Genomic DNA, 23,022 nt, shown 5'->3' with positions numbered 1-23,022 from the left:
AATTTGGAAACTTGGATGACATCTACAATAGCTAAGAAAAAAGAAACGTCAAACTTATTTTTAAAAAGGCTTATGTGAGCCTATGAAGCTCTTAAATGTGAGACCTCAAACTATAAGAATTCTAGAAGAAAACCTAAGAAATACTATTATAGACATCAACCTTGGGAAAGAATTTATGACTAAGTTCTCAAAAGCAATTGCAACAAAAACAAAAATTGACATTGGGGGCCTAATTAAACTAAAGAGCTTTGGCAAAGCAAAATAAACTATGAGCAGAATAAACAAACAGCCTTTATAAAGATAAAGGATTATTTAAATTAGGAAGTGAGAGAAAATATTCACTAGCTACAAATCTGACAAAGGTCTAATATCCAGAATCTATAAGGAACTCAAACAACATAACAAGCAAAAAACAAATAACTCCACTAAAAAATGGGCAAAAAACATGAACAGACACTTATCAAAAGAAGACTTACAAGCAACCAACAAATATATGAAAAAATGTTTTACATTACTAATCATGAGGAAAATGCAAATCAAAACCACCACCAGACACCCTCTTACAATGGGCAAAATGGCTATTATTAAAATGTCAACAAACAGCAGATGCTGGTGAGGCTGTGGAGAGAAGGGAATGCTTATACACTATTGGTGGGAATACAAACTCATTCAGCCCTTGTGAAAAGTAGTTCGGAGATTTTTCAAAGAATTTAGAACTACTGATACAACAGAGGCAGGAGGCAGAGAAACTCTAGGCAGACAGTGGCAGGTCCCTGACAAAGTCCCACCTTCAAGTCAAAAACCTGATACCTGTGACCCAAAGTGAGACCACTTGACGGTTGCCTTTTTTAAACTACCCATGTACCACCCGAACACCCATCCTGTGCCTACAAAGACCCTGGACTCAATTGGAGAGGAACGGAGAAGTGCCTGGACATTGGAGAGAAGCGACTTGACTTCAGAAGGATGGCTTGATGGCTTGACTTCAGAGAAGAGTCCCGCTGGAGAGCGCCAGACTTGTGTGGAAGATAACCTGCCCTTCCATGCCCTTTCCACTTCCTCTTCTCGCTAAGAGCCACTTTCATTGTTCAATAAAATCCTCCACATTGACCATCCTTCAATGCGTTCAGGCAACCTAATTTTTCCTGGACACTAGACAAGAGCTTGGTAGCCATGAGTGTGGATACCCCAAAAAGGCTATCACACTGGCCCTTTGCCCTCGACGGCAGAGGGCAGCTGTGCCACATGACAAGGCAAAGGGCCCACTGAGCTGTTAACACTTAAGCTATCCACGGATGGCTGAGCTAAAAGAACACTGTAACATGCCCTCTGAGGTTTGGGAGTATCAGGTACCCCAAGCTGGATGCCGCCATAGGGCCGGCATGGAGTTTGCTCCTGCCGCTGCCTCAAAGTAGCCAGCTGGAACCTGTGCTGGCTCATCTACTTGATCCCTCCCTCAAGGGGTTGAGTGTGGCAAATCGAGTAAATGGAGTTTGTTCCTCCCAGAGCCCAAAAGTGCTCGCTCCAGTTCCGCAGTCTTTCACTCAACATGCTCCCTCCCGCGAGGGTTAGACAGTGGCAGGCTGAGTAAACAAGGCACCCCTATTGCGAATCCTGCAAAGCAGTCAAGAAAATATCATGCTTCACTACTGTTTGATCCAGCAATCCAATTATTAGGCATATATTCAAAAATAAATAAATCATTTTAACAAAAAGATACATGCACTCCCATGTTCACTGCAGCCCTATTCTCCACAGCAAAGACACGGAATCAACCTAGTTGACCTTTGAGAGTGGATTAAATAAAGAACATGTGGTACATGTATACCATGGAATTCTATGCAGTCATTAAAAAGAACAAAGTCATTTATTTTGCAGCAACACACATACAACTGGAGGCCATTATCCTAGGCAAATGAATGCAGGAACAGAAAACCAAATATTGCATATTCTCACTCATAAGTGGGACCTAACATTGGGTACTCATGGACATAAAGATGGCAATGATAGAATCTGGGGACTATTAGAGGGGGTAGGGAGGGAGGGAAACAAGGTTTTCCAAGGTATTAAGTACTATGCTCAATACCTGGGTGATGGAATCATTCGTACACCAAACTTCAGCATCATGCAGTATACTTACTTAACAAATCTGTACATGTACTCCTAAATCTAAAAGAAAATTTTAATTAAAAAATATGTAAAGATTATAAATTTAAAATACATTTAATCCGTGGGAGAAAAAATAAACTATTCCAACAACGATTTCATATTATTTCACTGTTGGGTTTTAGCAAACATTTGATTAAAAGATATTTTCAATTTTATAGAGATTTCCAGAGAATAAAAAATAAAGAATATTCTCAAAATTACTTCATAATACTACAATAATCTTAATTGTAATGTAAGACAATAATAACATGATAAAAAAAATTGTAGACCAACAACACCCACTAAAAATTGACATGAAATCTTTTTTTTTTTTTTTTTTTGAGATGGAATCTCGCTCTGTCACCAGGCTGGACTGCAGTGGCATCATCTCTTCTCACTGCAACCTCTGCCTCCCAGGTTCAAGCAATTCTCCTGCCTCAGCCTCCCGAGTAGCTGGGACTATAAGCATGCGCCACCACGCCCAGCTAATTTTTGTACTTTTAGAGACGAGGTTTCACCATGTTTGCCAGGATAGTCTTGATCTCTTGACCTTGTGATCTGCCCACCTGACCTCCTAAAGTGCTATGATTACAGGTGTGAGCCACTGCACCCAGCCGACATGAAATCTTAGATAAAATATTGCCCAGCAAAATTCAGCTATGGAATAAAATTATATCAATATCTACGTGTGTGTGTGTGTGTGTGTGTGTGTGTGTATACAAATTTTGGCTTTTAATTAGAAATTGTATTAATGTCATTCACCAAAGTATCAGTTTAAGAAAGACAAAAATATTTGGTCATGTCAATAGATTCAGAAAAATGATTAATACTCATTTATAATTTAAATTAAAATAATTCTTAATAAATAATGCAAGAGAACATTTTTAACTTCATAAATGGAAATGACCCAATATCTCCATAAATATAATATTGATAGATAAAAATTTTAAAGCATTTCCTTTAGATCCTTGAATCAGACAAGGATATTGTTATCACTATCTCCAGTCAACATTGTGCTAAGAGTTCTATCCAGGGTTGTAAACATAAAAGTTCTAAGAATTGAAAATTGAAGGAATAAATTGTCATTCCACTCAGACTATATGATAACCTACTTACAAGAAAATATTCATAAATATAATCATATGTGTGATTAAGCTTTGCACTACAATTGCTTAATATGAAAATAATATTCAAAAACAATGATGGCTAAGGTGTGGAGTTGCAGTTCTGTTATGGCACCATGAGCCCACCACTACCCAACCCTCTCACTAACTGCAGCTAAAAATTCTGGACTAAATTTAAAATAAAATAAAACAATAACACCAACAACTACCTAGGACTAGGAAAATAAGTACAAGCAGATAGACTGTGAGGGAACTTTAGAACTCAAAGAAGTAATCCACACAAATTAAAATTTCCTACTCATTTTTTCTCTCCTGGCTTTGCCCTGAAAGTGAATCCCAGTCCAGAGTAACACAGTGTCCTGTCATTCTAATGTTCTGATAAAAGACTCAAGTTTCTGAAATGAAGAATGAGAAAAATGCGACCTCTGCAGGCAGAACACTTGATTTAACTGCTGAGCTGCACATGGGACAGAACCCAACCAGTGGAACAATGGCTTAGATAACTGAACTGAGATTTGAACTATCACCCAGAGTGCAAGAAATGATTTGCTGTCTAAACCTAACCAGACTGAGAAACAAAAACTTCTACATTGTACACAGGCATATGACAAGACCCCAGATCTACACAGCATAACCTTCACAATATCCAGGGCATGATCCAAAATTATTAATCATTCAGAGAACTAGGATCTGATTTTCTAAGGCTAAGACCATCAACAAATACCAACTCCCCAAAAAGTTAGATAGAGAAACTATCAGACTATGACTTTAAACAACTATTATAACTATGCTTCCTGACATAAAATAAAACCTCATTTTTAAATGAATGAAAAACTATCTAGTCATTTATTTATTTTAAAAATGAAGTTATTCTCAAACCCTTTTCCCCTAAAACACTAGCCTCATATAATTTTAACTAGTGAGCTCTATCAAGCACTCAGAGAAGATATTACATTTTTTCAAAGCATGACAAAGACACATAAAAATTACCAAAACATATTCTTCACAAATTTAGATCAAAAAAAATTTTTAAATGTTAACATTTAATCCAATAATATATAGGACAATATATAATAAGGAATTAAGGTTTATGAAAGGCTAGTTCAACATTCAAAAATAAGTTCTGTAATGTAGCCTATCAATGAAAAAAAGAAAAAAGAATTTTCATTTCAATAAGTGCATAAAAATTATTTGCAAAAGTTCAACAATTATCACTAACAAATGCAGCCAACCAGGAATTCCTCACACTGACAAAAAGCACCTGGAAAAAAACTATAGTCACAACACTATGCTTAATGATAAAGGACTGAGCTGTTTGCCTTTAAGACTGGAAATAAGTGAGAATTCCTGATTTTATCATTTACTATTAATTCCTCCCTACTTTTCGCGAAGTATGTATTTTGTAGAAGGAGTGTTTTATATATATACATATATATATACACACACACACATATACACACACACACACACACATATATCCATATATGCATTATATGGGTTTTTTTCTTGCAAGTTTAAAGATCTCTAATTGTCCATCAAGCAAATTGTCGTATATTCATATGACATATTATATGGTATATTCATATGACATCAACTATGCAGAAACTAAAATGATTGAAACTGAATAACATGAATGAATCTTAGATATTGTTGTGAAAAAATGTGACAACAAAAAATTCTATCTCTATCAAGTTCAAAAGCAGGAAAACCTAATTTCTCCTGATCAGAAATGTTATCAGTTTTTCTCTGTGTCAGAGGTGGCATGGAAATGATCAGCTGCACAGGGATGAAAGAGAACTCTACATCTTGACTAGGGTGCTGGTTATACAATTGTCTGCATTTTTAAAAGGCATTGACCTACATGTTCAATCTGTTTTAATTTCATTATATGCAGATTATATCTCAATGTAGTTGATTAAAAATTGTTTCTAAATGTTTCATTCTGGTATACAGATACACACTTTTCTGGTTCTGTCCTACATACATATGTACATACACACACACGCACATCTACACACACACACACACACACACACATATATACACACACATATATATTGTAAACTAAAAATAAAATCCTAAGTAACTGCTAACTCAGTGGACCCTTTATGGCCAAGGGGACCCCCAAAAAACCTTAAAAACCTAGTTCCCAGTCTCATGGGATGAGAGGTTAGTCGGGCCTCATTATAAGCCCTCCCTTTTATGGCTTAGGGACAACTGACCAAAATTAATGTTAAAATAAAGATCATACAACCAACAGAACCAGCTCCTTTTTTCTATAAGATACAAAATTATAAACTGGACATTTTGGCAATAAGATACCAAATTATAACAGGCAAGCATTAAGTCACACATCCTCTACACTTACAGCGTAAACTATATTCTAATTGCCTCAAGGTCTTTCTTGTTCTCTAGCAGCCAAACAAACACTGGCCTTGAGATAAGCAACATTAAAACAATTTGCAGCTCCATCAGATGTTCACTAACTGACCCCCAGTCCCTGCTCCACCACCCATTACTACAGCTTTTATTGGACAAAAGACCGATCACAGTAACTTCCTTCAGATAAATAGAACGCCAACCAAGGACTGGTTCTGGCCATTTTACAGAGACTGTGCACTTGCATGCCTTTGTGGCCTAAAACGGTGCTGTGACATATAGGGTGATACGTTTTGGCTCTCTGTCCCCACCCAAATCTCCTCTCAAATTGTAGTCCCACATGTTGAGGGAGGGACCTGGTTGGAGGTGATTGGATCATGGGATCAGTTTCCCCCATGCTGTTCTGGTGATAGTGAGGGAGTTCTCATGAGATCTGATGCTTCTAAAAGTGGCAGTTTTCCCTGTGATCTCTCTCTCCTGCCTCCATGTAGAATGTGCCTCGCTTCTCCTTTGCCTTCTGCCATGATTGTAAGTTTCTTAAAGTCTCCCCAGCCATGTGAAACTGTGAGTCAATTAAACCCCTTTTGTTTAGAAATTACCCAGTCTCAGGTAATATCTTTGTAGTGGTGTGAAAACAGACTAATACATAGGGCCTAATTGTAATACATAAAAATGTTAAGTCTACACCCGAAAGTAAACATGGGTTGTATGTTACATGCATGTTTGTTCAATATGCATGTGTCAGAACCACCTTCATGAATATTCATAGCTCTTCATGTAACCTGTTGAGTATGTATGTTTAGTCAACCCGTTCTGCATAAAATTCCTATTCCAACCCTTTCTTCTTCAAAGTACCTGTTTGTGATGTTGGCTAGAGGCTGTTTCCCAGCCTGCAGGATGGCCACGTTGTAGAGTATAATCCTTCAGAAGAAATAAAGTTTCTCTCTCCTTTACAAATTTGTAGATCTTGATATTTTAAGTTGTTTTGTTCTTGTTTTATATTGAGATGGGATCCCTCTGTGTTGCTTAGGCTGGAGTGCAGGGCACAATCATGTCTCACTGGAGCCTCAACCTCCCAGGCCCAAGCCATCCTCCCACTCACCCTCCTGAGTAGCTAGGACTACAGACATGTGCAACCACACCCAGCTAATTTTTTAAATTTTTTGTAGGGATAGGGTCTCACTATGTTGCCCTGGCCTGTCTCAAATTCCTGAGCTCAAGTGACCTTCCCTTCTCAGCTTCCCAAAGTGCTGAGCTTATGGACACACCCCTACACCTACCTGATTTTTAAAAATTAGTGATATATAGTTATATAACTTTTTCCACATATACATACATATGTATATGTAGTATATATGTATTTTCTACATATACATATATGTAGAAAAGTACTAGAAAAAGTATATCTGTGCAATAGAATGAAATTAATAATAATATGCACTTATTTTAATATGTACAATTTGATGTTTGTGTATGTATATATATGAATACCCACACACACATATATATATGTACACATAAAACTATGGCTACAAATATAAGTAATAACTCTTTCCACTTCACCATTGTAGTAACATCATTAGTCTGTCCCAAAAGTCTGTCTTTGTTTCTTTTTTGACCTGCACTGGTTTACCTCAAGGATATCTGAAACTACTTTTTCTTCTTTCCTCTTACACATGGACAGCAAACCCTATGCTCACTGGCTCTACCTTCTGCTTTGCTTGTTTCAGGGCTGGTCCATTGGGCTCTAAATTTTTAAATGTGTAAGTTTCAGAATCACAGAAACCTTAGAAGATATTGGAAGGCTGAAGCTTTGAAGCAACGAGACTTTAGATCCTCTCTCCTCATTCCTATTTTCCTCATCATAAAAACCTTTTCGAGAAGCAGAAGAATGATGAAAGAGATGGGGCCAACACTCTCAGAGGTGGGTTGTGGCAAAACGTAAAGTAGAATTTAGATTCTATTTCTCTCAGCCCCTCTGCTCATTCCAGCTCATCTGGCTTCAATCCCAGCTTCTTGTTCTTGTTTTATTTCCCTTCTGCTGTTTCTTTCTTTGAGTTGCATTTCTGGTGCCAGGTGGGAACAACAGCTGAGCACTGTGGAGGTGGAAGATACAGAGAGCTCCATTGCAGCCACAGTGATGGATGGCATTGATAGAGAAAAATCCACAAAAGTGCTTGACTTTTCTCATGAATCTGCAGTTTCTTCTGAAAAAGTGAAATTTTATCAAGTGGTAAAGTAAGACAATTGTTTCCTCCAGCAGTGACTTTTAGATAGGTCAAAATGACACTGAATCAGACCTGGGACAAACTCCTCATTAAATTGATCTTAGTTAAATTCCAATTTCAGTTTTTCAGTCTTTAGAATAGAGATTAGTTATGTATGATTAGTACTTTTAAAAGTTGTCTACATCTCAAGCAATATCTGGGAGAATGTGAAAAGATCATTGATTCATTTGTCAACAAATATTTACTGCCTATTATGTGCTAGGTACACTGCTGGGCTCTAACATTGTTAATATGTGGGCCACAGAGCACTATAGCTAAATTCTAGTGTATGCTCCCCTGAGTTCTGGGAAATATTTCCTATTAGATTCACATTTCTTAAGAGGAAAATGACATACAATTATAAACTATCATTAAGTATTGTTGCTGAAGCCAGCTGAATATCTGCAAGATGACTGGCACATGACAAGGACATCAGTGATGCATCATGGTTTCTGGGTAATGTCTCAGGGGACTTATAGATTATCATATCTAGAGATCTCTTATCAACTTAGTGGAAACATTGACAGAAGTGTGATGAAAAGTATTGCATATATTTCTTAAAATGAAGTTGTGTACAAACAACAGTGAAATCTAAATGATAAATAGTAACTCTACTTTTTTACGTGTTGACATTTCAAAAGCAACCTATTTGTTTAAACTGGTCTCATTCGAGCCTTTTAGCACATCTAATACAAGTTGAAAATATCCTAACAGCCAAAGAAACATTAATCCAAAGGGCTAATTTATCTTGTGGACAAGCCTGACCATGCTATTTGATGTACTAACAATTCTCTGTAAGGATAGTTCCACACAATATTCATCATGGCAGAAACCTGGCTACCAGAACCAATTTGCTCATTTGAATAAGATTGCAGAGCCTGAAATCATCTAGTCTGACCCATACATTTTTTTTTTTAATTACACAGTGGAGACCCAGAAAAGTTATTTGTAGACTTTAGCCTTTGCAAAAAATAGAAGGTGTGCGTTTTCCTAAGAACGTGGTTGGATTAGCAAGCACACACCATAGATAAAAATTGAGTTCTTGCTTTTCGTACTTTCCTTCTTTCTCTTTCTTTTCTTTTCCTCTATCTCCATCTCTCTCTCCTTGTATCCCTCTTCTCTTTTTTCTTTCCATCATAGCTTGTACCTTGTTTCAAAAATAACTTTTTGGTTTATATTTGAGTAGAACAGTATGAAAATGGTATCAGGACAACAAAATATATAAATGCAAAACACTGCAGTTTGTGTCACCTAGGGTAGTAACAAATGTTACTGAAAGAGATTTTCTATCATTTATGGCTATTATTTAAGATTGCATTTTGACATTTTTTTCAAACGTTAACAGCTTGCAACCCATTATTGTGTCAATAATATAAGCTGAATTTTAAAATACAGAAAAGAAAAAAAGGGGGCATTCACTGAGTTCTTTGTATCTCCCTTTAAAGCAGAAATAGACATGAAATAAAGCAAGACAGAAACTTCATACAAATATATATGCAATTGGGGTCAGACTTTCATTAATGATACATAAGTGAGGTATTTCAGAATATTTTTATAAAACAGAGAAAACAAATTGTGAGACATGAATTCAAAAGCTTCCTGAAAAAATAAAACCAGATTATTTTGGTTTAACTATCCACTCCTCTGCTAATACACACTACCACCCCAACTCTCTTTTTTTCCTTCCTTCCTTCCTTCCTTCCTTCCTTCCTTCCTTCCTTCCTTCCTTCCGTTCCTCCCTTCTCAATTTCTTACTCTCATTCTTATTCTCCTTATAATAGGAGATTCTAAGCTTTAATTGTGTCATTCTGTACTTCGTACAGAAGCTGAGCATTATATAAATCTGTGAAATGCAGTTGATAGCTAACAGCAAGATCCTCAGAGGTAACAAGGTGGAATCAGTTCATCCCAAACACTTCAATATCCAGCTTCTCGGGAAAATAATTGGGTTCTGACTTTGCAAATGAGCACCATCCCCAGTCATAATTGATTACTTCTTCCTAGGGTAGATAAGCAGCCCAATAATTTGAGATGATGCTCAGCATATGAGTGTTTCTTTGCCTATAGCACTAGAAAAGAAATTATAAGGCTTGGAAGTTATGACCCTTAATTTATAGACCTAAGCACCAAGTTAAGAGGTCAGTCATCTTGGAGTTATTAAAATCAAATATATCATAAAGGCAATCTCATACTCTTCCAACAGGTAAATTTAGTTGGTCCTGGAGAAAGAGAGAAGGCAGGGAAGAGAAAATGAAAAAGCAAAAAGAAGGAATATTAGAAAAGATAGCATCGGAGCACAGTACAAATTAAAATTAAAATTCCCAGTTAATGCGTGGCCATGATGTTAGAGTATGTGTGAAAGAGATAAATTGGATTATATACACTCTCACTGAAATTTAACACCCTCAATCAGAAGTACCTCTTCTTACCCCTTTGACATTTTCTACATTTCATAGTTTGCTATTCTCTTGGTTTTTCCACTTCATTATAATGTTTGAGGCATCTTTTTTGTTTAAAAAAAGGGAAAAGTGTCTTTGAACTTCACCTTGAGCTTTTCATAGGAAAAATAAGAGAGAACTCAATGGATATGCTAAATAAGCACTGCTGGAGTGAGCAGCTTAAGGTTGTGCCCCCAAACTTCAACTGAATAAGACTTTCTTCAGATAAATCGCTAATCAATGCAGTTCTTTCTCAAGTGGAGAATAAGCCTATGTCTATATTTTAATATTATAGATATTTTCTTTACCTTCATGAGTTCGTTCTCTTTTATAAAACAGAATAGAGTTTTTAATTCATCAATTTGATAAATTTTAAAAATCATTTCTGAGTCTGGATTTTAGATTAGCTAATTGTCAATGCAAACATGCTTTTTCTAAATTCTTTTATTGAAGATTCAGGAATGTCTTTGCAAGTGACACACTTTAGGGAGAGACAAGTTTCAGTTGCAAGCCATGCCTTTTATTAATTATTTGAATTTAGGTATGTTATTTAACTTCGTTAGGTACATTTTTTTCTCATCTATAATATGTAGTGTTAAATCAGCTCACTTCATGGTGTTGATAAGAAGACTAACAAAGCAGGATCTCAGCATAGCAGTCATTAAAGCCATAACCAGGCTCTCTCACCAGCTAACTTGTTGCACACATTCGATTCTAGTGCAATAATATCAAATGGAGATCCTCAGACATAGCCTGATGGGAGCTGGATATCATAAATCTCAGAAGGGAGATGGATTCTTCTGCTAGGGTCTGCTGGAGAAATTGGCGCCATGCAGTCCAGGGCTTACCTATTTGATAAAACAAGGAACTGTTAGGCAAACATTAGTACTTCGAGCTTTTCTAATATGTCAGAGAAGGAGAGAAGGTTTTATTTCTTGACTTTAAGTGACCTACCCCATTTTTCCATCTCCATATCACATTCCTCAGAGTCTCAGACTCTGTGCTATGTTGACTTCTTTGCCTGGAAATTAATAAAAAAGAACAAATTATTAAACTCAGCCTTCGAACTCCTTGATCTGTCTTCCTTAACTCAACAAACATTAGCTACCTACCACCCATCTGTACTCTGTAGAATTGAATAGTCTGTATAAGTTGTGTTTGGGCTTTATGACATACAATGTATTTAGTGAAAAACTGTCTTTCAATAGGACTGTTCTCTGGATGGAGTCCTAGTGTCAGTGAAGATTCAGTCCACGTTAGTACCGCAGGCAGGCTAGTAGTCTGGTACCCTTTAAACTTATATTCCATTAATACTTTAACATTTATTTATAGGAAAAGATACATGGTGTGTGGAGTATGAGGAGAGGTTGGCAAAGAAAGACCATTATTTATGGCTTTCAGGTTTTCTTTTGTTATACTGAGAAACTCAGCTCAGGTCTCAAAGGTGCAAACTCACTACAAATCATAAACGTGGAGCTGGCCATACCTAGTCTCCTCAGACGAAAGCTTTAACAGTCCTTGTTTTCCATATGTAATTCGGGTTGTCACCAACATCCTCCCAAAATAAGAAGCTTATCAAAATAGTCCTTCTAAACATTTAAGAGTATTCTTGAGAGGTAAATTTTGTTACATTTCCAGTATTTATTTGTGTCTCTCTATAAGAGACGGGCCATGTTTTAAAGTAAAGTATATTGCCATCGAATGCATTTGACTAGTTGACCACTCTTACTAGCTGTGTTTGTAATATTATTAAACCATTAGTTGCTTTTTACAACAAAATTAAGAACTGCCAACATTTCCTTGCTCAGTAAGTAAGCCCTTGGATCCTCACGCCCAGTCAGAAATGACTTAGGAGAAGTCTTTTAATTAGTCCTTGGTTTTTTTTTTTTTTCCCAGTAATTCAAGGCCTTTACATTCAATCCGAAAACCTGATATAGTCACCCTGTTGACCAACTCAGAACATTTTGAGAACAATTCTCCATTCTTTTACTCCTGTTAGAATCTCCCATTTTGCACCTTCCAATATTACAAACCTTTAAGATACAACACAGCTAAGGGGAGGCATGCAGTGTCCCATTTTACTCCTGTGTTAAAATCTGAAGGATAGAAAGTCAGAATTAAGAATCACATTTGAAACATGGCCAGTTAGGAGACTTGGGGTTTTCATGCACAATGCTTGGAACAAGAACAAAAGACTAACTTCAAAATCATTCCTAAATTCAACACAGGATCTGTCAACAGAAATACTAGATGATAGCCTAACCCCATAGAGAAAAAAGCACAGGAAATCGGCAGCTGGCTCTATTAAATCTGCCTTCCTTTTGTAAGCCTTGAGGAAGTCTTAGGAAGTGTTCAGAAGCTATGAGCTAGGTCAAAAGCAGTATAAACACTGTATTGGCTTCCAAGCACTGGTTCTAGGGTAGTCCACTCAAAGATGAGAAAATTAGAAAGAGGCATAATGTTATGAAAATATTCTAAAAATAAAAGAACATTTGCAGAGCAGAGATGTATTAAAACAACGTACTATATAAAATAGAAAATTATTTTAAATATGCATCTACATGTGTTATTAATAGAACAACAAACAGTCTCAGTTTGGTTTTAAGTGAGTCTAATTAAATTGCACTCTTCTTTTCTTTCTTCATCTAGAAACAGTTGAGAAGCAGACACAGAAGTCAAACTTTATCAATAAGCTAAATTGGAAGAAAGGGCTTAGCACATGGTATTTCCTAATCTTTCCTGTCAACCATTTATTTAAGCTCAGATCTTGGGAAGCCCATCTGAGGGCTTTCAAAGAGAAAATATACTTATCAAGAATCATGCCTTTCCTGTTGTAGAGTAGAAATAAACAAAATCAATAAATCTCTGATGCTGACACAATTTTAACAGGTTTGGCCAATACAACAGAGAAATGAAAACTCACAGATGTCCCCCACCAATGCAAGTGATTCATTCCTCCTCCATGGGAAGAAAAAAAGAATGGAGACAAGGTGGGGAAAAGAGTGAAATAGCATCAAGGAGAGGAGAGTAATAAACATTCCTTTATAATTGTCTTTTTTAACCAATTTGGGGAAGAAGTTTGGATATTTGACCCTCCAAACCTTATGTTCAAACTTGACCCACAGCGTGGGAGGTGGAGCCTAATGAGAGGTGTTTCGGTCAGCAGGCAAATCCCTCATGAGCATCTTTGTGTCATTCTTGCAGGAATGAGTGAATTCTTGCTTTATTAGATCCCGTGAGAGTTCCCTCAAGAGCTGGTTGTTAAAAAGAGCCTAGGACTTCTTCTCTCTCTTGCTTCCTCTCTTGCCTTGTGATCTTCACATCCTGACTGTCCTTCAGCTTCCACCGTGAGTGGAAGACTCCTGAGGCTCTCACAAGAAGCAGACGTCGGCACCATGCTTCTTTTACAGTCTTCAGAGCCCTGAGAACAAGTAAGCCTCCTTTCTTTTTAAATGACACAGCCGTAGCTATTTCTTTATAGCAACTCAAATGGGCTAAAACAGAGGTCAATGGACTATCAGAATGTTCTGCCACCATTTTCATGAGATGGCTACCCCAAACCTGACCATGGACACTCTTGGGTGTCCTCCTGGGACTACTGGTAGGCAGAATGCATTTTGCCTCCAGGAAACTATAGAATGGGTTATTCAGTATGTATTAACAAAATTACTCAAAATCCTACACTAAACTCGAAGATGAACGGTTATACACTATTTACTTCTTATCCCAAATTAGGTCTAGCCACATTCATCTTAAATGCTCTTAGAGTTTCTGTATAAGATTAATTGATAAAATAAGATACTTATTATAAAATTTCACACAACATAGAGATGCCCCAAAATACTAATTAAATCTTTTCATCAAATAAAATTACTAGGGATAAGCACATTCAAGGCTTTAAATCCCTTTGCTGTTGTAAATTCATGTCCAAAGGAAAATTATCTATCACGTTTTTGTGAGTTAAAGTACAAAAGTAATTCAACATTCTTAAGGATTCTTAAGGCATCCAAATGAATGAAAGTCCTTGCCATTTTAAAAATTCTTGTTTGATTGTATTCTAGCTAGATGGCTTCCTCATGCCTAAAACGAGTTGAAGTTTGGCTGTCATCTGTCCCATCACTCTCTTCCACTGGAATAGACATATGTATTAGTTGGCCAGGGATGTCATTAAAAAATACAACACACTGGTGGCTTAAACAAAAGAATTATTATTTTTTTCTCATAATTTTAGAGGCTAGAATTCCATCGTCAAATTTTTGGCAGGTTTGGTTTCTTCTGAGGCTTTTCTCTTTCTCACTGTGTCCTCACGTGGTCATCCCTCTGTCTCTGCAATTGTCCTTTGTGTGTTCAAATTTCTTCTTTTTGTAAAGGACCAGCCATATTGGATTAGGGCCCACTCTAAAGACCTCATTTTAACTTAATAACCTCTTAAAACCTTATCTACAAGTTCAAACATGCTCAGGTACTGGGTGTTGTAACTGCAACATATCAATTTTGGGGGAACACATTTTATGCCCGCAGCAGTGCCATCTGTCAAGATTCTGGAAATTTAAATAATTCCATGTCAACTCTAATGGATCCAAAGTGATCTGAAGACAGACAAAATTGATGCCCCAGCTCCCAGAAAATTAAAACAAAACAAAACAAAAAGCAAGGAAATCCCCAACACCTATAGCAGTTGATTCAGGATGGTTTTTTTTATTCTTGAAATTAAGGATTTACTATTGCTGAGGTCTGTTGAAGGGACTCAGTGGTGGCTGAGAGAAAGAGGCAGGCAGAGAAACCCTTCCTTGTATTAGATTTTTAAGAATGCCAGTCAACTTAAGTCTCCCTGGAGACTATGGCCTTGAGGTTATTTTCAACTGGGAGAAATCTCCTATAAGTAGCTTATTTCCATTTGTTTGCCATTTATCTAGGGGAAAACTGCAATTACATATATAGTATCTCTTCATGCAGAGTGACCTTCAAGAGAATTATACTTTATTAGCCCTTAACATTTGCAAAAATGGCAGCTACTTTTTGAGCTACTATTTATTCTCATTCAGAATATTAAAAATCTCTTGATTTCCATTTTCTCTTTGGTCCCCATATTTCTGGCACTTTCATGGTAAATTGAGGGAGCCTCTGCCTGGCAGAAGCACCTGCAGATTCTTTTGCGAGCGGACATTTTACACCTGTGCCAGCAGTTTGTGCCTCTTGCTATAATCACTTAAGCCTAAGAAAGCTGTTTCCTAGGGAGTTTCCAAACTGCTGTTGTTGCCTTGGAAGCTAGAGTCCTCTGGAGGACCGACATTTGTGCTTATGCTCCTCAGACATTGTCTCTCTCCAGCTTTTGAATGTTTCAAACAGTGAGCAGCATTTGCTTTTGCTACAACTTTTTCTTTTTTTTTTTTTTTTTTTTTTTTTTTTTTTTTTTTTTTGAGACGGAGTCTTGCTCTGTAGCCCAGGCTGGAGTGCAGTGGCTGGATCTCAGCTCACTGCAAGCTCCACCTCCCGGGTTCACGCCATTCTCCGGCCTCAGCCTCCCGAGTAGCTGGGACTACAGGCGCCCGCCACCTCGCCCAGCTAGTTTTTTTTTGTATTTCTTAGTAGAGACGGGGTTTCACCGTGTTAGCCAGGATGGTCTCGATCTCCTGACCTCGTGATCCACCCGTCTCGGCCTCCCAAAGTGCTGGGATTACAGGCTTGAGCCACCGTGCCCGGCCAACTTTTTCTTAAGTAGTGGCAAATGCCTCTAGGATTCTGCTTTCTTCCTCTATCACTCTGCACTTTCAGAAAGTTCACCCACTTGACTTTCTTAGAGTTGACCCGGTTTATTTGGTTTCTTTTTATCTTTATTTTATATCTGGCTAGAGCTGTTTGATAGATGTATTTTTTTTTTAACTACGTTTCCTTTGCCCTCTGCCACTAATTTTGTTTTTCTTTAGACTTATTTTTCAGTAAGATCTAGTAAGATTTCACAATAAGTGTTATGAAACTAATAAGTTCCCAGTCTGTCAAAAACACCTCTAATTCCCCCATATTGAATTGAACCATCCTGTCTGATGTATAATCTCCTGTCTGATAGCAAATAACGCAGACTTAGTGTTAGACAAAACATTCTATAAGTATTAAAGGAGGGAGATGAGTTTACTAACAAAACAAAATCAAGCTGATCACATGTTTCTCCAGTCCACAAAGTGAATGCAGGATGTGCACATGCTTTCAAAAGACATAGGGTTCAACTCAGAATCTACATTGAGCAGAAGTTCATTTGTTAAGACATTCTGACTTACTCAAGAGCCTAGTAACTTTGCTGCCCATACGCACCTCAGGAAACATTGATTCAAAGAGCTACTTAAGCCAACGAAAAGAAGATAAAGTAAAACACTGAACTGAGTAGTAAAACACCAGAGGAGTACAATGGCTACTACAGCAGGTAAATATATACAATTTAGGGACATACAAAACCCAAAAATTTTTTGCAGGAAAGCATGGCAAATGAAAATAAAATAAAGCAAAACATAACTTTGACATTTTCTAGGGGTTTAACTCCAAAATATATGAGATTTCAGGATATGATGGTAAGAGGGGATAATAGTATATCAATAATTAAAATATTCATATATAATAAGGAAGCACCACAGTCAGTGGATTATTCCCTAGTTTTACAAAAAGGCTAAATTATGATTAGATGAGATTTTAAAAGTAAATATAATTACCAGTAAAGTGTTCAAACAGCACATAAAACTAAAAAAACAAGGAAAACAATCAACCTATGAAGTCAATCTTGAAAAATAAATGTTTTCCTGTATTTTCTAACATTCTGTAATGTGTATGTATTAATTTTAAAGGCAGTGGAAAAAAAGTTACAAAAATGTGAGTGGGTGATTACAATAGGTATAATTCATAGATAAGTTAAAAAGAAAATAAAAACTATATATAGTTTTCTTATTGAAACCACTTTAAACTTCTTGCTTCCAGGCAAGTGTTGGTACAGGATAACTTTAGAGGCTGCCAGTGTAACTAACCTTCTGTTGATCACTCCATTCAAGCTGATCAAATAGTCCTTCCAAGGTCACAGGCCACCGACAGCAGGGATGACTAACTAAAACCCCAAATGCATAGTATGCAAGAAGGAGTGTTATAAGAACTGTGTAGGTGAGATAATTCTGCTGAACTCCAAATGCTCCAATTAGACAAGGGGATTTCATGTATTTTGGTGGAATTCTCAATCTTCAGGTGATATTGAAACAGAGGCTGTAAGGTTTAGGTTTAATAATACAGATTTCAAAACCAGGCAGCAATACATACTAGCTATGTAAACTTGAGCTATTTAATTTGCCTTGTTGTTGCTTAGTCCTTCTTTGAAAATTAAAAATCTGTACTCTGGAAGGAGTGACTTAGGTTGTAGTAATTCTGAGTGGATTAAATGAGATAATACACAGAAAGGTTTAGAGGTAAAGATACATAATGAATAGAGTTAGTGGTTAGCAGAATGACTTCAGAGTCACATTTTGTGGATTTTTTTTTTTTTTTGATGGTTAAAAAAATTTGGGTTTATTGTTTTTGCTAAATAATAAAAAAAAATTTCATTTTGAAGGCAGGGCTTGAATTATTTAATGTTGATCTATTTATGTAATTTAAAAAAAAAGGAAGGGGAAAGAGATCATGGCCAAAAAAATAGTAGTTAACCCCCATCCCACCCCCAAAGCTCTAGCCAGTCATGTGAGCTTCACCCACATTCCACTCAGTGCCTGATATTCGGATGGTGGAATACTCTGCCCCATGAGACTACCTGAAGGCATGGGGCAATGGGTGCCAATTTTAGCTCTCAGCAGGTTAGTCAACCAGACAAACTGGTGGGCCAAAGTCCAGAAATTCTTTCCAGGTTTTCTGCTCATTGGCTGAGCACATACAAACTGTCATAAGCTTGTAAAATTTAAGGGGAGTTGGGGTGGGGCATAAGAGCAAGAGGACAGCAGGAGAAGAGAAATTATGGGTCACCCAAGCTTTTTCCTGGATTGTGGCTCTGGATATAGATTTAAAGAGAGGTCAGAGTAAATGGACTCCAGGTTTCTTATCAAAGAAAACTATCCCTCAAAGAGGAGCTGAGATGTGCCATGCAAAAGAGTTCTTCCTGCAGAGGCACAGGAGAAAGGGCAGCTGACTCTCTCATGTGGAGAGAGTGGCAAGGAAGTTCTTCTAGTACCATGAAGTAAGACAGGCAGAGGGAGAATCCTGAGGTTGGGGCCAAATGTGAGACTGGTACACACACAATTAAAGACTAAAAAGCCATCAGGAACCCTCAAAGCCAAATTCTATCTGCACACTGGCTCTACAAAGTTCACAGCAAGAATCTCTTGCACCAAGTCAAGTTAGTGGCCTGGCCATGGATGGTGGGGAGGGCAATACATTTTTATTTTCAGAGGGATGAGGTGGGAAGAACAGCCATGATCTAGTAAAAGAGACCTTCAAGAAGCAGAAAATATTTAGAGAACATTTTAATATATATTTTCATATATATATTTAAAGTGAAGAAAAATAAAACTAATTCAAGCCATGTCCTGCCCCCCACCCCACCGCCCCCCCAAAAAAAAAGAAAAAAAAGGAAAAGAAAACAAAGAAAAATTTAAAGTGAGACCTTTGCTGCTCTGGTCTCAACTTAAGAATCACAGTCAGCTTGTTACTTTTATTTTAGAAGAAAAGATGTAAAAGTTTCTTTCAATTATTCAGAAGGCAAGTGTAGGTACTTATAAAAACAGAATGGCAGGAACAGAGTAGGAAAGGAAAATCAGAAGTAAAAGGGCAGAGTGGGAAAAGAATTTTCAAAAATAAAATTAACAAGGTGACTGTTCCAGAAGAGGGCTGTGAAAAGGACATGGTGGACCGAAGTCTGTTAGTCAAGTAATGATTCAACTTTTAAATTATTCTCCTGTTCTTTTTTGTTGGGTGCTTTGTTTGTTCAAGTCTAAGATTTGGAAATGCTGACCCTTTGTTAACAGCCAACAGGACATATAGGATCCCTTCCCTCCCCGTGCCTGCCTCCGCTGAAGCCACCACCAGCGCCTCCTTGGCTGGTTGCTGGAAGAGTCCTCCAGGTGTACGAACTCAGGATGACAGGGCAGCCTCCTTCTGTGGTTGCTGGGCTTGTGAACGTTGCAGTATCTTTTGGCTTTCCACGTCTCTAAAATGTTTTTCAACTATTTTGCGTACATGGCTCAGTGCATGCCCCTCTTTGCATTTACAGTTTTCCACTTAATATGGGGGTGTAATAACAACTTCTTCCATGACTACGATGTTTTTTTCTTGCCATTTACAGTCTTTAATGGTCTTGTGATTGGTCTAGAAGAGCTGCTGGCCCTCTAGAGAGACACCAGCACTGATTGCATAGGCCTGACTCAGCTTTTCCTCCTTCTCTGTCCGTGCTTTGCTGGCAAGCTTACTAACATTGAGTGAAGCTAGGGGAGGAGGGGTTTCTGTTTGGTCATTAATTATTTCCACTTCGGAAACATACTGTAAGTTTATGAGCAAGATGTCTGCATGGTTGGGCTTTCCACTGGAAGAGGGACATTTTAAAGCCAGCATTTTGGATTGGTGATCAAAGGCTACCACCTCGCCCTGCAGCCGCTGCTCCTGGCACGCCCCGCTCGACACCTGGCTCCCAACGCTATATACTCGCCGGGAGGAGCCGCCATCTTGGGAGTGCAGCCGCGGCCGCCGGCGGCGGCGGCGGCGGCAGCAGCGGGCGAAAGCCGGGCCCCCAGTGAGCGCCGCGTCGCGCCGCCATTTTGTGGATTTTTATCTCAGTTCCATCACTTTGGTAAGTAATTGAATCTTTTCTGTGCTTCAGCTTCCCCGTCTGTCATATAGCAATAGTAGTGGTACAACTATAGAGAGTTATTTTGAAGATAAATGAGTTTATACATAGTAAGGCTTAGAAGAATGCCTGGCGTTTGTGCGCGCTCAATAAATGTCAGAAATCTTTTTGTCACTATTTTATGGATAAGAAAACTGAGGCACCGAGGAGTTAAGTAGTTTGTCTAACTAGTCACTAACAAGTTAAAAGAGCTTACATTCAAACCCAGACATTCAGGCTTTGCAGTTTGCATTCCTAACCACTCTATGGAGTTCATTCAATACATAGTGGGTTTTTATTGTTATTAGCTAAGTTAAAGGTGACTCATTAGGCTGATCTCAAAACATGTTCCAGGAACTAGTAAGGAGAGGGTAAAGGCAAGCTCATTTCTTATATAATAAACATTATTCTGACTTATATATATATATTTTACCATATTTAATTCTTCATCTCTATCATGCATGTAGTGTGATTTCCCGTGAGGAAATTGAGCCTGAGGGAAGATATGCCTTAATTATGGATGAAATAACATTAGAATTCAAATCTGCCTAACCTCAAAGCCTGAGTCTTGTGATTATAGAATACTGCTTCCAGTATCTTCATATTTGCTCTAATAATGTTCAGTTTGTCCCTGGGATAGCCATAGAAAATGAACATTCCCATTGCCTTGATTTTTCCTGCAAGTCTTAATCTCTGAGAAAGTCAAAGTAGATGATGAGAAGATAATACAAAATGAAGTGAACAGAACTTCATTAACCTTCTTTGCACAAAAGAACGTTTTCTAATGTGAAAATGAAAGAATCAAGGTGGAGTCACTAATATTAAGAAAACTTTGACAAATAGAGCCAGGGAATGCCATGAAGAGAGGGTTCTCACACTTGTGTACTTGATAATAAAACAAATCCTGCAAAAGTCACAACCTTGCACAAAGGTCAGCCCAAACTTTCTTAAAACAATACTTAGGCAAGGATATCTTCCCAACAATTGCCTCTCCAGCCTCAAGCTGTAATTGATCTATGTAGCTAAGGATAATTACTACAATTATGTAATTCTCCTCATTTTTTTTTTTCCTTTAAAAACCTTTGCCTTCCTTTACCTCCCTGACTATGCACATAGTTGATAATGGCAACATATTCCCATTGCAATATTCTATTCCCAAATAAACATCTTTTCCTCCAGAGAGTCTCTCTCTGTTATTCAGATTGACACTAGGAAATCTATCATGGGCTCATGATAAAAATAATACAATAATTCTCATCTTCAAAGACCTTTGATATTGCTAAGGTGTTCTACTTGGCAGAAAACATTGATGTCCCCCTCCTTTTTTTTTCTAGAATCTAAATCCTAGGATTCCTTGACATTGTTTTTGAGAGTCTGCAGTCTCAAGACTTTCAGGATAATAGTTCCAAAGGAATGTTATCTATATGGTTTTTCTGAGTAAGCCACTTCCATTTCAAGCAAAACATTTGGGATTGCATTTGTTGGCTGTTTCTCCAGCTTCCATTCCCCTCCCCCCTTTTTTTCTGCCATCAACACTTTTAATTTCCTTTCGGTAAATTACTTTTCTACCATTGTGTTACAGCCTTGCTATTTGGTGGAAATGACCCCACTCTTAGCATCAGGGGTGTGGCTGATTGGCTTACCCTAATCTATGCCCCACCCCTTCTAGCATTGATTCCTTCTAGCCACAATAATTGGCTCAGGAATTGGTACATGATCCAATTGGGGCTAATGAAAGAGACTGAATCCAAAAACGTAAGCAGAAGCCTGCTTGGTTTTTCCTCCTCTCTCATCCCTTGGAGTCATACTGGTGAGTGTAGGATAAATTCTGGAGCCTGGAATATGAAAACTGACTCTGCTAACACATGGTAGAGTTGTCACTGAGCTGCTGCCTCCAGCTTCAGTAGGGACCAGTTCTATCTCTAAACTGTTTCAGTTTTGTGAGCCAATAAATTCCACTCACTGCTGCTGTGGTTTAGATTGTATTTCTGTTACTTAGAGTTGTAGAGAGTCCTAGACAATAGCATATTTCATCAGGGAAAAACCTATCAGATCCCGTAACCCCTAAAATCCTAATGGTTCTTATGGAAAAGTAAATCAAATACCACACAAATTAGAAATGCAATGTCTTCTCTCACAGTGTAAGAAGCACATTTAGTGATTTTCAAAAGCCCCTTAGTTTCTGCAGCAAATGATTAATGGACTTTTTAAATCTACTTTTCATTGTAACATAGCCATATGTAGCTCCAGGGTAGACTGCCTCACACGTCAGGTATTATGCTACAAACATCATGTTACAAGGGAATACCGTGTGACTTCTTTTCTTGTATTAGAGAGTCTACTCAAAATACTGGCCTTACGATGATTCCATTGTGAATTTATGGCATCATATTGCTCTTCTTATCTAGTGGTGTAATAACAGTGTAAAATAGTGCCACATAGAAAGGGTAAGCTCCAAGCATGGAATGTGTGGTAGTCAATATGGCACTACACTAAACTTGGAAAAACTATTGGATTTAGTCCTGTGTGAGTTGCTAAAGAAACAAATATTCTGAATATTATTGGATGTAGTAAAAATTATTATGCTTTTGAATTTGATTTTCAACTTTTAGAAAACTGTGAAAGCTCATATTTGAGTAGTATCTACTATGTATGCAGGCATCACCTAGGAGGATTTTATATATAATTGTATGTTTATATAGATGAATATATCTGTCTCTGTGTCTCTTGCTCTCTCTCTGTTTGTGTGTGTGTGTGTGTGTGTGTGTGTGTATGGTGTGTATGAATACATACATATTTATGTATATGCACACGTACACATCATATTT

At 37.6% G+C, this 23,022-nt stretch overlaps 1 long non-coding RNA gene and 1 pseudogene across 1 annotated transcript; both read right to left on the bottom strand.

The window, feature by feature from the left end:
* Nucleotides 1-10,854: 10,854 nt before the first annotated feature.
* LOC141408400 (uncharacterized) lies at nucleotides 10,855-11,379 on the bottom strand. Its single transcript, XR_012422758.1, has 2 exons — nucleotides 11,311-11,379; nucleotides 10,855-11,204 (listed from the first exon to the last, which is right to left on the bottom strand). It is a non-coding gene; the product is annotated as an uncharacterized lncRNA (long non-coding RNA).
* Nucleotides 11,380-18,933: 7,554 nt separating this feature from the next.
* LOC102114886 (protein LSM12 pseudogene) lies at nucleotides 18,934-20,033 on the bottom strand (annotated as a pseudogene).
* Between the last annotated feature and the right edge of the window lie 2,989 nt (nucleotides 20,034-23,022).

This window comes from Macaca fascicularis, chromosome 14, assembly GCF_037993035.2.
Source record: "Macaca fascicularis isolate 582-1 chromosome 14, T2T-MFA8v1.1".
In the NCBI taxonomy this organism is placed as follows: Eukaryota; Metazoa; Chordata; class Mammalia; order Primates; family Cercopithecidae; genus Macaca; species Macaca fascicularis.
Note: the sequence above shows the minus strand (reverse complement) of the source record. Positions and strands in the feature narration are given on the sequence as shown.